The sequence below is a fragment of the Dipodomys spectabilis genome, unplaced genomic scaffold (genome assembly GCF_019054845.1).
Source record: "Dipodomys spectabilis isolate Male_0828 unplaced genomic scaffold, ASM1905484v1 ptg000041l, whole genome shotgun sequence".
NCBI lineage: Eukaryota > Metazoa > Chordata > Mammalia > Rodentia > Heteromyidae > Dipodomys > Dipodomys spectabilis.
In genome coordinates this window covers 878,871-897,079 of record NW_024870718.1, presented here as the reverse complement: position 1 = coordinate 897,079, position 18,209 = coordinate 878,871, and positions in this window count along the sequence as shown.

Sequence of the window (18,209 nt, the reverse complement as noted above, 5' to 3'; positions counted from 1 at the left end):
ACAAGCAAGAGGCTGGTTATGGACACAAGGGAGATACAGGATTTTTCCGACCCCTCCAAAAAAAATCAAAAACTTTTTTTTTCTTTTTCCTCTTCTTTTTTCTATCTTTCTTTTTTTGGTAACTTCTATTAAAAATTTTTTTTCTTTTCTAAAACTTTTTTTAATCTTTAATTTTTGCCTTTTTTGAAAAAAAAATTTCCAGTCACTTTATTTTCCTCTTATAATTTTTACTTTAGGGATACATGTGTGTGTGTGTTTTTCTTTCTTTTTTGTTTTCTTTCTCTCTCTTTTTTAAAGTATCTTTCTGTTATTTGTTTAGCTCTACTGAACTTCTGATCTTTTTTTCTTCCTTTCTTATCCTTTTCACATTTTCCTCGCTTTCATTCTTCTTTATGGGACTTAATTGTTGTCCTTCACATCCTCAGATATACCCGTAGTTGACTATTAGACCATATCCCCCATTGTGTACATACTTAATCCACAAATTTATTGCTCAATTCAAAACCTCTGAGAATTAAATTCGTTAATAGCAGTACTATCTCTATATCTATATATAATATTTTAAGCACTTTTAGTTTTAAGTTTTTCACATCTCCTTTTTATCCTTCCCCTTCTCTCATTATATTCCGTTCTTCTCTAAATAGAACTGCATAATATTATTAATTTTTACTTTTCTACATTTCAGGTCTCTTTTCTTTTCCCTTTCTCTTCTTTTTTTCTCTCTGTCTACTTTCATCCTACAAAACCTATTTCCTGCTTTGAGGGAAGGACTTAGTTAACTCTCCCTATGCCTTCCCACATCACTCTATTCGACAGCAGGTTAGACCATGCAGAAGATCAAATCTCAGGCATTGAAGACAGCCTACATATTATAGAGAAAGAACACACAACCATCCAAGATAAGTCCAAGAAATATGAGAGATCTATCCAACACTTGGAAAACACCATCAGAAGGCCTAATCTAAGGATAATTGGTGTAGAGGAGCACCTAGAAACAGAAGTTAATGGTCTAGGAAATTTGTTTAACAGGATCCTAGCAGAGAACTTCCCAAACATGCAAAAAGACAGGCCTATTCAGATACAAGAAGCTTTTAGAACTCCAAATAGACCAGATCAGCATAGGACATCCCACCATCACATTATAATCCACACAGGATCAACTCAGACCAAGGAAAATATCCTTAAAGCTGTCAAGGAGAAAAGTTTAATCACCTATAAAGGGAAACCAATTAGAATCACCTCAGATTTCTCAGCAGATTCAATCAAAGCAAGAGGAGGATGGAATGATGTATGCCATGCCCTGAAATCAAACAACTATCAACCAAGAAGACTGTACCCAGCTAAACTCTCCTTCATAACTGAAGGCTAAATAAAAACCTTCCATAGCAAAGAAAAATTTAAACAATACATCTCCACCAAACCAGCCATACAAAAGATTCTTAAAGACATCCTACACATAGAAAACCAAGAAGACGACAATAAAAGCCAAGAAACTGCACCCAAACTGAGAATCCAAAATCCATAGGAAGAACCCAGGTTTCACAACCCCCAAGAAGGTGGATAACATGGCAAGAACTCCCAAATACCGCTCAGTCCTACCTATCAATATTAACGAACTTAACTCTCCAATTAAGTGACATAGAGTGTCTACTTGGATTAAAAAACAAGACCCTTCTATCTGCTGCCTTCAGGAGTCACATCTTGCCCGTAAAAACAAACACATTTTCAGTGTTAAAGGTTGGAACAAAATCTACCAAGCAACGGGCCCCATAAATAGGCGGGAGTTGCAATCCTAATATCAGATAAAATAGACTTCAAATTCAGATTCGTGAGAAGAGATAAAGAAGGTCGCTACATACTAATTAATGGATCTCTCATTCAGGAGGATATTACAATTCAAAATATCTACTCGCCAAACAATGGAGCACCCAAATTTATCCTAGAAACACTACTTGCCCTCAAATCCCATATAAATCCAAAGACATTAATTGTTGGGGATTTTAACACACCACTCTCCCCACTAGATAGATCAACTAGGAAAAAACTCAACAGAGAAACCGTAGATCTAAACAACTTCATAGATCAACAAGATTTAACAGAAATCTACCGAACATTTCACCCAGCAGCATCAGAATACAGGTTTTTCTCAACAACACATGGAACATTTTCTAAAATAGACCATATTTTATGCCACAAACAAACTTGTCCAAATTCAGTAACATTGAAGTTATACCTGGCATTCTCTCTGATAACCAGGGAATAAAATTAGAACTCAACACCAAAAGCCTCCAAAGAAAGTCCGGTAACACATGGAGGCTGAACAACACACTGCTGAATCACGAGTGAGTCATGGAAGAGATTAGAAAGGAAATTCAACTCTTCATGCTATTCAACAAAAATGAGCACACAAATTACCAGCTCCTCTGGGACACAGCAAAGGCAGTACTCAGAGGCAAGTTTATAGCTCTGAGCTCCTACATCAACAAATTGGAGAGATCTGAAACCAACAATTTCATGTCACATCTAAACATCCTTGAAAAAGAGCAGCAAGAAAAGCTCCTATCCAGTAGATGGAAAGAAATAATTAATATTAAATCAGACTTAAATAAATTAGAATCCAAAAAATCTATAGAAAGAATCAACAAAAAAAAGAGTTGTTTCTTCCAAAAAATTAACAAAATTGACAGACCCTTAGCAAATCTTATCAGAAAAAGAAGAGAACACACCCAAATTAATAAACTCAGAGATGAGAATGGAAACATCACCACAGAAACAATAAAGATTCAAACCATGATAAGGGAATACTTCTCAAACCTGTATGCTAATAAGTTTGAGAATTTGACAGAAATGGACCTTTTCCTAGCAAATATTGACATGCCAAAACTAAACCAAGATGAGTTAAACCATCTTAAGAGGCCCATATCAAGCATTGAAATAGAAACAGCAATAAGAGACCTCCTAGCTAAGAAAAGTCCAGGACCAGATGGTTTTACAGCAGAGTTCTACAAGGCCTTCAAAGCAGAGCTCACACCAATACTCCTCCAACTCTTCCATGAAATTGAAAGTGAACTTTCACTACTGAACACATTCTATGAAGGCATCATATCCCTCATCCCAAAACCAGGCAGGGACTCATCAAAGAAATAGAACTATAGACCCATTTCTTTGATTAACATTGATGCAAATCTTCTCAACAAAATTTTGTCCAATCCAAGTCCACAATTCATCCAAAAAATCACACAGCACGATCAAACAGGATTCATTTCAGGGATGCAAAGCTGGTTCAATATACGCAAATCAATTAATATTATTCATCACATCAACAGAAGCAAGAATAAGAACCACATGGTTACCTCAATGGATGCAGAAAAAGCATTTGACAAGATCCAACACCCCTTTATGATGAAGGTTTTGGAAAAATTAGGAATCCATGGAACATTCTTCAATACAATAAAGGCTGTATATGACAAACCTACAGCCAGCATTATACTTAATGGTGAAAAACTAAAGCCATTTCCTCTTAACTCAGGAACAAAACAAGGATGTCCACTCTCTCCACTTCTCTTCAATCTAGTATTAGAATGCCTAGTGACAGATCTCCCTCTGTGCATATGACATGATCTTGTATTTAAAGAATCCCATAGAGTCCACTCCCAAATTACTCAAGCTGATTCAAAACTTTGTCAAAGTAGCAGGGTATAAAATTAACCCCCCAAAATCAATGGCTTTTCAGTATGCCAACAATGAGAAAAGTGGGGCTGAAATTAGGAAAGCAACTCCATTTGTAATAGCCCCACAAAAAATAAAATACCTAGGAATTAACCAAGGAAGTGAAGGACCTCTATGATGAAAGGTTTAAAAACTTGAAAAAGGAAATCAAAGGAGAACGTAGAAACTGGCAAAACCTCCCATGCTCCTGGATTGGAAACATTAACATAGTGAAAATGGCAATACTTCCCAAGGCTATCTACAAATTCAACACGATACCTATCAAAATTCCAACCTCATTTTTCAAGGAAATAGAAGAGACAATCCAAAAATTAATATGGAATAATAAAAGACCCCGAATAGCAAAAACGCTCCTCAACGGAAAGAACACTGCTGGAGGTATAACAATACCAAATTTCAAACTCTACTATAAAGCCATAGTAATCAAAACAACTTGGTACTGGCATAAGAACAGTCCTCAGGGCCAACATAATAGAATTAAAAATCCAGAAATGAACCTTCAGTCCTATAGCCATCTAATCTTCGATAAAGGAGCTAAAAACACAGAATGGAAGAAAGACTCTTCAGTAAATGGTGCTGGCAAAATTGGTTAACTATTTGTAGAAAACTAAAGCTAGAACCTTATATATCACCCTGCACCAGAATCAACTCCAAATGGATTCAAGACCTCGAAGTCAAAGCAGACACTCTGAAAACATTAACAGGATAGTATAGGAGAAATCCCAGGTCTCCTTGGCGCAGGCCGAAATTTTCTTAATAGAGACCCGGAAACACAACAAATCAAAGAAAGGTTGGACAAATGGGATCGCATGAAGTTGCAGAGCTTCTGCATGGCAAAGGACATAGCTAGCAAGATCAATAGAAAGCCCACGGATTGGGAGAAGATCTTCACTAGCCATACAATGGACAAGGGTCTCATATCTAAAATATGGAACTCATATCTAAATATATAACTCAACAAATTAAATCCCCCAAAAACAAATCCTCAAAGAAACAACTGCCCAATAAATAAGTGGGCTAAAGACTTAAAGAGAAACTTCTCTGAAGAAGAAAGAAGGATTGCCAATAGACACATGAAGAAATGCTCAACCTCCCTAACCATAAAAGAAATGCAAATCAAAACAACATTGAGATACCAGCTCACCCCAGTTAGAATGGCAAAAATCAAGAACTCTAACAACAACAGATGCTGGAGGGGATGTGGACAGAAGGGAACCTTACTTCATTGTTGGTGGGAGTGTATACTTGATCAACCACTTTGGAAAGCAGTATGGAGGTTCCTCAAAGAGTTCACATAAAGTTCCCCTATGGCCCAGCAATCCCACTTTTGAGGATTTACCCAAATGTTTACAAAGAAGACCACACTAAAGCTTCTAGCACAACTATATTTATTGCAGCATTATTTACCATAGCTAAGATATGGAACCAACCTAGATGCCCCACAGTAGAGGAATGGATCAAGAAAATGTGGTATATATGCACAATGGAATTCTATGCCTCCATCAGAAAGAATGACATTGCCCCATTTGGTAGGAAATGGAAAGACTTGGAAAAATTATATTAAGTGAAGTAAGCCAAGCCCAAAGAAACATAGGTCCCATGGTTTCCCTTATTTGCAATATCTAGTATATGTATGAATCAAGCAGAGAAGGTCAGATAATGTGATGTTATGAACATGAACCCTTAGATATGTATTTTAATGTTTTTTTTCTTTCATGCATTTCGTTCTAACGCATTTATAAGATGATTTCTTTGTTGCTTTGTATGTCCCTCCCCAACAGTATAACCCCTGCTTTCACTATATTTGATGTCAGTATAATTTGTGGAGGAGATGGGGAAATACAAGTCATTTAAGGATACAGGTGGACCTGTTGCAACAATGAGTGCAATTTGTCATGTCGAAAACGAACTTTACAACTTTGGTGCGGGGGTGGGGGTTGGGGAGGGGGGCGGGTGGATTGGGTGGGGGAGCGGGCAGGGGTGGTTGGGAAGGGATGTGAAGGGTAAACAAAGGAGGAGGCTACAATGCTTGATAAGAAATGTACTCATTATCTTGCCCATGTAATGGTAACCCCTCCGTACAGTATGTTCACCAAAAATAAAAATAAAAACATAAATGAATTAATAAATAAAAAAATTAAATAAATAAATTAAAGTAACAATTGAATTTGCAGTTAGTTCATGATTGTTTTATAGAAGGCCACACAAAAAGTATTGGATTATGACTTCCATTTTAGCTATTTTGTATAATTCTCCCAATTAAAGAATACTGACTGCTTTTACATTAATGCTTTAATACGTATCCAACAATGATACTTCATTAAATGGAGGCATAATTTAATAATAACTCATAATATATATTATTTAATATCATCACACTCTCTCTCTCTCATATATATTGCAAACTACACATCTATTTATCTATCTATCTATATCTATACCTATATCCATATCTATATCTACACCTATATCTTTATCAGCCACTATTATGGCTTGTTCCCAGGTCCTCAGAACTGGTTGGCAGCTCAGTTTGCGAAAGGCTTTTTTACTACAAATGATCCTTTCATGAATTGTGCATTGTGGGCTGGGAGTTCAAATCCCAGCATGGCCAAAATTTTGTATGTGGAGTCAGAAGCCAATTTTTACACATTTTTTTCCTTCTCTATGAAAGTCCTTGGTCTCAGTATGATGTATAAGCCATATTTAAATAAATCCATGTGATAAGATGAAATAAATGTTATATATGTAATAATACTAAATAAAATAAAAAATATGGGTAATAAATATCATATGAAGTAAACCCATGTATGTAAATAGATCTCATATATGAATATTATTTTTTTCAGTGCTGGGGCTTGAATTCGGGCCCTGGAAACTGGGCTGAAATTTTTGTCTTCAATGACGGTGAGCTTCCTCTCCACCACAGTGCCACAGTTACCCAGACCCTGAGTTCAAATCCCAGACCAGTCAGAAAAATGGTGCAAATTCCAAGCCAGGGCCTTGGTTTTTTTGGCCAGGCCTGGGGCTTGAACTCAGCTCATGTTAAATCTGCCTCACCTTCGATCATCTTAGGCTGGGGTGCAGCCTCTGTACCCACAGTTCATCCTGAGATCCTGGGATCCGAATTCAACTCTTGGGACTGGCAAAAAAAAAGGAGAAGTGCTGGGAAGGTAGCTCAGTAATAGAGTCCTTGCCTTGCATGCACAAGGCCATGGGTTCGATTCCTCAGGACCACATAAACAGAAACAAGCCACAAGTGGCGCTATGGCTCAAGTGGTAGAGCAATAGCCTTGAGCTGAAGAGTTGAGGGACAGCACCGAGACCCAGAGTTCTGACCCCAAAACCAAAAAGAAAAAAGAAGAAAAGAGAGGGGGAAAAAAGGAGAAGGTTAAAACTGGGAAGTATTAGAGGCAGTTTTACATTGTTTATTCCTTTGCATTGCAAGCAGGGCTCGGAAAGTGTACATGACCTTGCACTGCTGAATTTTGGTGGACTATCTGGGAAGCCATAGCCCAAACCAGAAACCTAGGCCTGAGGTGTGAATCCCAGGACTCCCACTTATGAATGGTAGGATATTCTAAGAAATGCATTCTGATATACATCCTTATGAATGGAATGTTTTAAAGTAACAATTACATTAGTACATGATTATATTATAAAATTATACACAATAATTATACTATATTGAATAATTTTCAATTAATACTTTGTTAGGTATTCAACCATAATACTTCAATACAGGAAGGAATAATTTATTGATAAGTGGTAGTAATATAATATATATAATTAAATTATATACAGACATCTCTGTCTTGTTTTATACATATATATATACGTATATATATATATATACATATATATATATATGTTACAATCTACATATCTATTTCTACACCTGTCATTCCTGGAGCTCAGTGGTAGAATGCTCGCCTCGAATGTATGAAGACCTGGGTTAAATTCCACACTATTACATGCACAGAAAACCCAGAAGCAGTGCTGTCAAGCAGTTGAGCACTGGCTTTGAGCATGAAAGCTTAGGGACTGTGTCCCTAAGCCCCAGGACTGGAACCAAAAACAAGTTAGAATGTTCTGACTGCAATTATAGAAAGGCAGGATTTCAAATACCTCATCACAGAGCAAGCTGGGAGTCTGATACTGACAGCTGTCATCTAACCTAACTTAGCCAGAGGTCAATAGCTGCAGCCCAGTATCATGGAACCAGACACTGATGGCTCACCACTAGCTACTCAGGGGGTGAGATCAGACACTGGGGGTTGAAAACTCAGCCCTGGCACGAAGTCTGATAGACTCTGAGCTGTAACTAAAAGTGGTAGAGATTTAGCCTTGAGGAAAAGATCTTAGGACAGTACCTCCAACCTATGAGTGAAATCCCTGAGGCTGATGACTCTCCCTCACAAAACACCCCTCTAAACCATTAGATGTGAACTTGTGCGGTTTGTGACGTATATCTGAAAGAATGGTGATACTGATGAAAGCACCCTAATTCTAATGACAGTTTGTGGGATATAGCTATGTGATGAGTCCTTCCTGGAGTGCTGGGTGTTGAGTACTTCTGGGTTGTCCATGGGGTACTGGGTGCTGAGTCCTTCACAGGGTGCTATGTGCTAAGTTCTTCACGAGTTGTATTCTTTCATCTGGTCCTTATAAGAGCTACACAAGTAAGATGAATGTGCAGATGAGAAAGTTGAGGCTCAGATATGTCCCCAAGGGAGGGCCAAATTTATGTATGTACTATACTCTAGTGACTTGTCTCCTGCAGACAATTGTTTTGGTTTAGGTTTCTCCATCATGAAGCTTGAACTCAGAGCATAGATGCTGACTTTCTTCTTGTGCTTATGACTAATGTTCTACCATGCTGAGCCAAGGACCCACTTGCAGCAAAGTGTCATGGCTTAGATGTCTTTAGCTGAGGTCTATCATTCTGCCTGCTCAGGAAGCTGAGGATCTCATTTCAAAACTATCCCAGATCACGGTCCAAAGTCAGCCTTGGCAGGAAATTCCTTGAGATGGTTTTCTCCAATAAACCACCAGAAAGCCTGAAGGGGCATTGTAGCTCAAGTGGTAGTGTGCTAGACTGAGATGAAGAGCTCAGAGACAGCACCCAGGCCCAGACTTCAACTCCTTCAACTTACAAGAAAAGAAAGAAAGAAACCTGGAGTGCTGGGAATGTTTCTTAGGGGTAGACTGCTTTGTGTGTGTGAAACCCTGGGTTTGAATCCACAGTACCACATCCCTAGAAAAAAAGCTTGAAGTGGCTGTGTGGCTCAAGTGGTAGAATACTGTCCTTATACAGCAGAAACTCAGGTACAGCGGTTAGGTCCATAGTTCAATCACCAAGATGGTGTATGCACATGCACGCGCACGTGCACACACACACACACACACACACACACACACACACACACACGGAGGCACCGTTGCCAATAATGAATCATTTCATTGTGTTCAGCTCCCTAATTGTCTACCAGAAGGACTGTTGGATTAATGGTAGCAGTTTGTTTCAACACTGAAACATAGTCTTACAAAGACTGGATGAGGGGGCTGGGAAGGTGGCTCAGTGGTAGAGCGCTTGCCTTGCATGCCTGAGGCCCTGGGTTCAATTCCTCAGCACCACATAAGCAAAAAGAAAAAAAGCCGGAAGTGGTGCTGTGGCTCAAGTGGTAGAGCGCTAGCCTTGAGCTGAAGAGCTGAGGGACAGCGCCCAGGCCCAGAGTTCAGGCCCCACGATTGGACAAAAAAAAAAAAAAGACTGGATGAGTGTAGGGAACTTGGTCTACCATGGCAGGTGGCACAAATGAAAGCTTCCAGTCAAACCAGAGCACAGGGGACAGAGATTGCTTGTGGTACAAAGAGGTCTTTTTTTCCTAACCTTAACAGCCTGAGCACACTCATCCTCACTAATTGACTTGGATGAATTGTTTGTTACCCAGATGCACAGGAGTGAGGCTTTTTGTCGGCCTGTTCCAAAAATGAGGCAGATTTCCTCCAGCAGCGTGGGGTATGGGGACCCCTTCAGGTTAACTGGGAACGGTGAGGGGAGGCCCGGAACATGCACTGTCTTGAATGCACACTCTGTGCTAAGAATTCATTCTATTCAAAGCAAATTTCCTAGCTAGGTGCCTTTCTTCATAGCAACTCTGGATCTTCACAAATTCAAATACATGTATACATACACAGACACATGGAGTTACTGGCTCTTTTTTTGTGGCAGGTCCTGACGCTGGAACTGTGAGTCTAGACATTTTCCCTGATCTCCTTTTGCTCAAGGAAGCATTTTATTGTGTCTTAAACCATGATTACCCTAGGTTGGGATGCAGCTTTTACACTCACAGATGATCCAGGGATCCTAGGAACCGAGTTCAATTCCCAGCACTGGCAAAAATACAGCAAACCAACAAAAATGGAGAAGGAAAAACCAGGTAATTTTACACAACAGGTTTACTTTTGTTTCCTTGGCACTGTGACCCTCCTGTGGCTCAATGACTTGTCTTGAAAATTGTACGTGACCTTGCATGGATGAAGGCTGGGGGGCTGTTAGTGAAGCATGAGTCCAACCCAGATACCTAGGCCCTGAGATCGATCCTAGGCCTGCCACCTACACATGGCTGAAGATCTTAGGAAACTTGTTCCTATCTATAGGAATACTAATAGAATGTTTGAAATGTACTAACTGAATTACTAATTAGATACTCATTCAAGTATAAGAATGTATGCACTAAATATAAGTCATTGATTAATTCTTTATTAAGTATTCTACCGTGATTAATTAATGGAGGCATAATTTTAGACCAAATAATTGGTAGTAATAGAATATGTAAAAATAATATATAGACATCACTTTTTATATAGGGTTATACACTAGAATCTACATAAATGTCTGTCTCTGTATACCTTTGTAGATGCATATACATTTGTTAATACACACACACACACACACACACACACACACACACACACACACACACACACACTGCAATCTAAACATCTATCTGTTTATATATTGGCCATTCCTAGGCTTGATCTCAGGTCCTCAAATTTGCCCATTAACTTCACTTGCATCAGACTGGTGTGCTAACATTTACCCTTTCATGAAGTGGGCCTGTTAGAGCCTGAGTTCAAGTCACAGAACTGGCAAAAACTTAAGCCTGGTGGAAAAGCCAATTGTCCTACTTGTTTTCCTTATCGGTGAAATTCCTGGGCCTCAGGAATGATGTAGAATACATAAGCAAGTCTATGTCTCATGTAATAGGATGCAAAAATGTTATATGTGTAATCATACTCATTCAAATGCATAAGAAACAAATGAAACATAAAAAATGAATACACTAAGCACAACATGCAGTAAACCTGTGCATGTAAATATAAATCATGTATTTAAAATGTATACGAATATTGTTTTTTTAATTCAGGCCCTAGGAACAGGTCTTTCTTTCTTGTCTCCAACACGTTGATCTTCCCATCCCTCACAGTGCTGCAGATTTCCCCAGACCCTGAGTTCAAATCGCAGGCCTGGCAGAAAAAATGGCAAGAAGTACAAGCAAAGGATCCTCACAATATTTTAAATATTTTGTATGTATATATGTATGTATGTATGTATGTAAGTTTTTTTTTTATTTTTTCAAGCACATGGCTTGAACTCAGGTTGTGGCAATTCTACCTCAGCTTTGATCACTCTAGGCTGGGGTGCAGCCACTGGACCCCCAGCTGCTGATGGGATCCTAGACACTCAGGCCTTTCAGGGAAACCAATTCAAAGAAAAAATGTGGCCTTTTTACGTTTTCTTCCTTTGCATGGTGACCCTCCTGTGTCTGAATGACACTTTTGCAAAGGGTACTTCACCTTGCATTGCTGAAGGTTGGGGGACTATTAGGGAAGCCATAGGCCCACGTGGCAACATAGAACCTGACCAACCAATGGCAGGAGATACTAAGAAACTGGTTCCCATCCATAGGAATAACAATAAATTATTGTCAATGTCACAGTTGAATGAGTTGATCGTGAATGATGCTCCTATAAAATTAGACAGCATGTTTTCACGAGTCTGATTGATTATATTTAATATTTTTGAAGCATTAAAAGAATATTATTATTTACAGGAACGCAGTAATTTCAGGACACTGATTGATTTCATTAATAGTGTAAGGATGAAAACAATAATATTAATTACATGGATGCATAATAAATACCCAAGAATTGGTAGGAATGTTGTCTATATAACTGAATAATGTATAGACATCTCTGGCACTCTATGAAGATATACATTTATTAGTGTACTGTCATCTGCATGTCAATCTATTCATAGTTTGTTAACTCCTGGGCTCGATCTCAGGTCCTGGGAACAGCCTATCACTAAGTTTGCCCCAGGAGGGCGTATTCACACTCGCCCATTAATGAATTTGGCCCTGTAGGCCATGAGTTCAAATACCAGCACTCCCAAACAATGAATAGTTGAGTAAGAAGCTGATGCTGACACGTTTTCCTTTTCTGTGAATGTCCTGGGGGTCAGGTATGAAGTGGAATACATATGCAGGCCTATATCCCATGTAATCAATGTAACCAATGTTCTATGTGCCATAATAGACAATAAAATAAATGGTCAATACATAAATAAAACAAAAAATAATAAAATAACTACACTGAATGCAATATGGAGTCAACATATGTATATAAATATAAATACAAATCATATATGTAAATTGTACATGAATAGTTGGGGATTGATTTCAGGCCTAAGGAACAGACTTGAATTTCTTGACTTCAAGGAGGCCAGATTCCCCTTTCTACACAGTACAACAGTGTTACCCAGACCATGAGTTCAAATCCCAGTCCTGGCAGAAAAACGGCACCTTTATAGTATGTGAGGCCCAATTCTTAGGCATTTCATTATTCCTCCATTTTATGTATGAATGTGATTGTTTAAATCTTAATAAAGTATTAAATAAAATCGATTAGTGTGCTATAATATAATTATGTATAATTTTATCCTAGAATCTTTCAAGAACTGGCCATTCAATAATGACATACATCCCATCTCATTTGTATTCATATGGATATGAATGAGTGTCTTAGGATCTCCTGCCATTTGGAGGTGGCAGGACCAGGATTCAAACTGTGGGCTCCAGCTCCCACCACTTAAACCTGAGGATAGGGAACTCACTGGTCTGTCCAAGAACATCAGCAAGACCAATGATTAGGCAGGCACCAGTGGCTCTCAACAGTCCTCCTTGATGTTTACAAGGCTGTGATGGGAGGATCATGGTCAAAGTCACCCTCAGGAGGAAAGTCCTTGAGACCCCTGTCCAACTTCAGTGCCAACAAAGCCAGAAGTCCTGTGGCTCCAGTGGTAGAGGGCCATCCTTGAGCAAAAGCAGCTCAGAGACTGTGCCCAGATCCTGAGTTCAAGGTTCGGGACTGACAACAAACAGACATAAACAACAATCTGTGCAGCCATCCAGCTAAAGCGGTCTCCCTCTTGTCCCCAACTGAATGGGACAGAGTTTCCTGGGAAAAGGGCTGGGAGAGCCCCTGTCAACTTGACTCTGCCCATGCTGATTACATCACAGGATTCTAGCCACACCTCAATTCTTTCATGTTACTTTCTGACCAATGGGATACAAGAATGGTGGCAACGCCCACATTCCATGATGCCTGGTAGCAACTGGATTCCCTCTTTTAGTACACCACTACCAGCAGTTAAGGAAGGTAGAGGTGGCTGAGTGGTGAGCAAGAGACTCAATGTAACTTTAGAGAATAGTAGGAAATTTACATGCCCCAGCCCCCTCCCCCCCTTCCTGTGGTGCTGGATTTCAAATCGCAGCCGGCCTAAGGCCCTTACCTGGTCCCTGTGCCTGGTCCTCTGCTCTGGACCCATGTGTCTGCCATGCCACCGCCATCCCTGCTCGCTCTACCTGGATAAGCTGCCCAAAGCGTCTCCCAGCAGCACAGGTGAGTGGCCGCCCCAACACCATTCCCAACTCGGGTCAGAAACCCCTCTGAGAGCACCATGACCCCCTGCTTGTTTCCTCTCCCTGGCTCTGAGGAGCCACCTTTTTGTCTTGTGCATTTCTGAGAAACAAACAATATATGCTCAGGCTGGGCTGAGCTCAGGCGGTCCTCCTATCTGTGACATGTATGCTCCACCAGGCCTGGTCTTCTGTAGTTGGGATGGTAGACATGTAGAGCCATGCTCAGTCATCAGTTTAGATGGATTATCACAAACTCTTAGTCCATGGCAACCGATTCTTGACCACAGATAATGCTCTGGTTAGGGCCACAACAATCGGAACTCAGTCTCTTCACAGAACAGTTGTGAGGAAACAAGGGATTTATATAGAGAGATCTCTGGAACATGGCTAGGCACAGAGGGAGTGGCCTTCAGGTAATGTTCTCAACAATTCTGTGAGCATATGACAGGAAGATACCTGGAAAGAGCTCAGGTGGCCCCTGTTATTAATGGGGCAACAGGTGTGGGATTATGAAACAAAACATCATTACCCTATCCCCATGAGGAAGGGTATCCTTCACTGTGTTGAGTTTTGCAACTGGGGAAAACAAGGCATGGAGAAGCTGGGTGACCTACTTATGATCTCAAGTTCACAGGAAGCTAGGCCTGACTTCTCTACCATGCTCCCTAGTTAAATGGGTGATATCCAGTCCACTTTTTGTAGTGGGAAGTCTACTTCTTGTCAGTCATGGGGCTTGAACTCTAGGTCTGAGCGCTGTTCCGGAGCTCCTCAGCTCAAGACTAGCTCTCTACCACTTGAGCCCACAGCACCACTTCCAGTTTTCTGGTGGATATTTGGAGATAAGAGTCTCACAGACTTTCCTTCCCGGGCTTGCTATGAACCATGATCCTCATTTCTCAGACTCCTGTGTAGTTGGGATAGGAGTTCTGAGCCACCAGCACAGGGCTTAAGTGTACTTCTCACTTTCTTTCTCCCTCTCTCTCACATGAACTGGTTGAATGTCCTGGAGGAGGTGGCCCATTGTCCCCATGTGGCTAGAATCCATAGTGGCCCTCTCATAGTGGCCCTGGAGGTGGGCTGTGGATCAGGAGCTGTTTTGCTCAGCCTGTTGAAACAGCTCCATGACAAGCCTCTCTGTACCCTAGCTAGACCATGACAGTTATTCATTTTCCATCCAGCCTTACTAGACTTCTCATATTATATTGTTTTCTACATCATTTTCTATCACCTAGACAAAATTATGATACATAGTTACAGAATCAAAATGTAATGCCTTCTTAAGAAATTCATTTAGGGTTCAGGGAATGTGGCTTCATGGTATGGTGATTGCCTTGCATGCATGAAACCATAGGTTCAATTCCCCAGTACCACATAAACAGAAAAACACTGGAAGTTGTGCTATGCCTCAAGTAGTAGAGTGCTAGCCTAAAAAAAAAGAAAGCTAAGAAATAATTCCCTAGTCCTGAGTTTAAACCCCTGGACTGGCAATAAAAAAAAATGTATTCAAATATTTTTTCATTCATGTGTCTGTTTGTAATATATTTATAAGATGATTTCTTTGTTGCTTTGTATGTCCCCCCCACACGGTATAACCCCTGCTTTCACTGTATTTAATGTTGGTATAATTTGTGGAGGGGAATGGAAAAAAATCGTTTAAATAGGGATAAAGGTGGACCCATTGCAATAAGGAGAAATACAAGTCGTTATGTTGAAAAATGAACTTTACAATTTTGGTGGGGGGGGGGGGGTCGGTAGAGATGGGGGAGATAGGAAGGGATAGGAAGGGGAAACAAAGGAGGAGGCAACAATACTTGATAAGAAATGTACTCATTATCTTGCCCATGTAATTGTAACTCCTCTGTACAGTATTTTCACAAAAAAAAAAAAACATTTAGTTAGTAAATGCAAAATAAAGAAACCATACTTTGAATATATAATTGCTCCTTCCATACTGACACCTGACAATAGTCCCTAATTCATGTACTTTACTTATAATAGCATACTCTGTTTAAAAAAAAAAGTTTTGGTCCTTAGGTCAAAGCAACTAATGCCAGGAATGTGCTTAGATGTCAGGTGAAGATTTATTCTGGAAATTCAAAGATTCCAGGATTTTGTGTGGTCACTGCTAATCACAGAGAGAAGGATAGTCTAAGTGACATTTGGAAATCTTTTTGATCAATCATGGTACCAAAAACGCAGAGGCTAATTAACAGTTGTGATAGAATAGAAGGAATAACACGATGGAAGGAATAAGTAATAGTAACTAAAGTGTATCAGAAACTGTTCTAGAGAACCATTTTTGGTTATTGAAGAACTAGTTATCAACTAGACTTATTCCTCATTGCCTTTAGCATTCTAAATCTCTTAGGCTAGTTCATAATCTCTGTGTGATAAGTTGTATATCCTTCTATGCTATTCTTTCATACCTGATCTCCTTTGTTTTTTAAAAATCTCAGGGAACAGGAAGCAAAGAAGGAGGCAACAATGCTTGATAAGAAATATACTCATTATCTTGCCCATGTAATTGTAATTGTAATTCCTAGAAGTTTATGTTAAGTATTTCACAAGTTTTATTTCTCGTAATTCTTAAGGAAACATTTGCTATAATTCTAATATTATTACCGTTTTAGTGTCAGGAAATATTGTAATTAAAGGCACTAAGTGGATGGCCCAAAGACACCCAGTGGGGAAGGAAATGAGTCAAAATTTCCAAAAGTAAGCAATAAAAGAGTAGGTAAAATCTTCTCCATTCCCTTACTCTCTCAATTCAACATTCATGTTGTCCAAGAAATAATAGCATAGCAATTATTGACCATGGTAATTGTTTTCTGTCACATTTTGTCTTCAACACAGTGTTGGTGACATTGGGTTATCATGCTCAGAGGTGAGCTCATAAATTGAGGTCTAAAGAGAGACAAATTTCTTCTGTTCCACAGTTCCAGTATACATTTTAAAAAGTACTAAAAGCCGGTAGCTGGTGGCTCACGCCTATAATCCTGGCTACAGAGGAAGCTGAGATCTGAGGATTGCGCTTCAAAGCCAGCCCAGGCTGGAAAGTCTGTGAGACTTATCTCCAATAAACCACTATGAAAGCAGAAGTGGCACTGTGGCTCAAGGGGTAGAGCACTCACCTTCAGCTGAAAGGCACAGGAACAGCGGCCAAGCCCAGAGATCATGCCGCATGATCAATAAAAAAAAAAGATTAAAACTTTTAAATACCATCACTTACTGTCTTTTAAGAGTCCAAAAATGAAATAAATTCACATATAATCACTCCAAAATGCTTTAAAAGCAGGAGATGATAAGCCTCCATGAACTAAATTTTCTTCTACTTTTTAAATTATTCTGAAAGCCTTGTGCTGGTTGGTCACACCTGTAATCCTGTCTACTGGGGTATCTGCTCAGGAACTGAGATCCGTGGATAAACGTTGGAAGGCAATCAGGACAAAAAATATTCATGAGATTATTTTTAAAAAATTACAATGGAATTCTATGCCTCCATCAGAAAGAATGACATCACCCATTTTGTTAGGAAATGGAAAGACTTGGAAAAAATTATATTAAGTGAATTAAGCCAGGCCAAAAGAAGTGAAGTAAGCCAAGCCCAAAGAAACATAGGTCCCATGGTTTCCCTTATTTGCAATATCTAGTATATGTATGAGTCAAGCAGAAAAGGTCAGATAATGTGATGTTAGGAAAATGAACCCTTAGATATGTATTTAAATGTTTTTTTCTTTAATGCATTTGTTTCTAATGCATTTATAAAATTATTTCTTTGTTGCTTTGTATGTCCCTCCCCCACAGTATAACCCCTGCTTTCACTATATTTGATGTCGGTATAATTTGTGGAGGAGAAGGGAAAAAACAAGTCGTTTAAGGATACAGGTGGACACGTTGCAACAATGAGAAGTACAAGTTGTCATGTCGAAAACGAACTTTACAACTTTGGTGGGGGGGTGAGGATGGGGTTGGGGGACGGGGGGAGGCTGGAAAGGGATGTGAAGGGTAAACAAAGGAGGAGGCTGCAATGCTTGATAAGAAATGTGCTCATTGTCTTGCCCATGTAATTGTAACCCCTCTGTACAATATGTTCACAATAAAAAAATAATAAAAATATTTTAAAAAATTAATGAACTAGCAAAGGGCCAAGAATGGAGATGTAGCTTATATAGTAGCTCATCAGTCTAGAGAGGAATGGCCTAGCGAGACCTTGGTGCACTGAATTCAAACTCTGAGAACGAAAATGCGCAGGCACGCACACACACACACATACACACACATTTATTCAAAATATCTTCATATCAGTGTTTTGCGTTAATTTCTTTGTTAACGATATTATATGGGTAAAGTAGGGGAAATATTCTCTTCAATCCCAGAACATTTTTATATTTTTTATTGTAAAAGTACTCTATAGAGTGGTTACAGATACATGAAAAAGGTAATGAGTACATTTTCTATCAAGCATTGTTACCTCCTCCTTTGTTTTCCCCCACG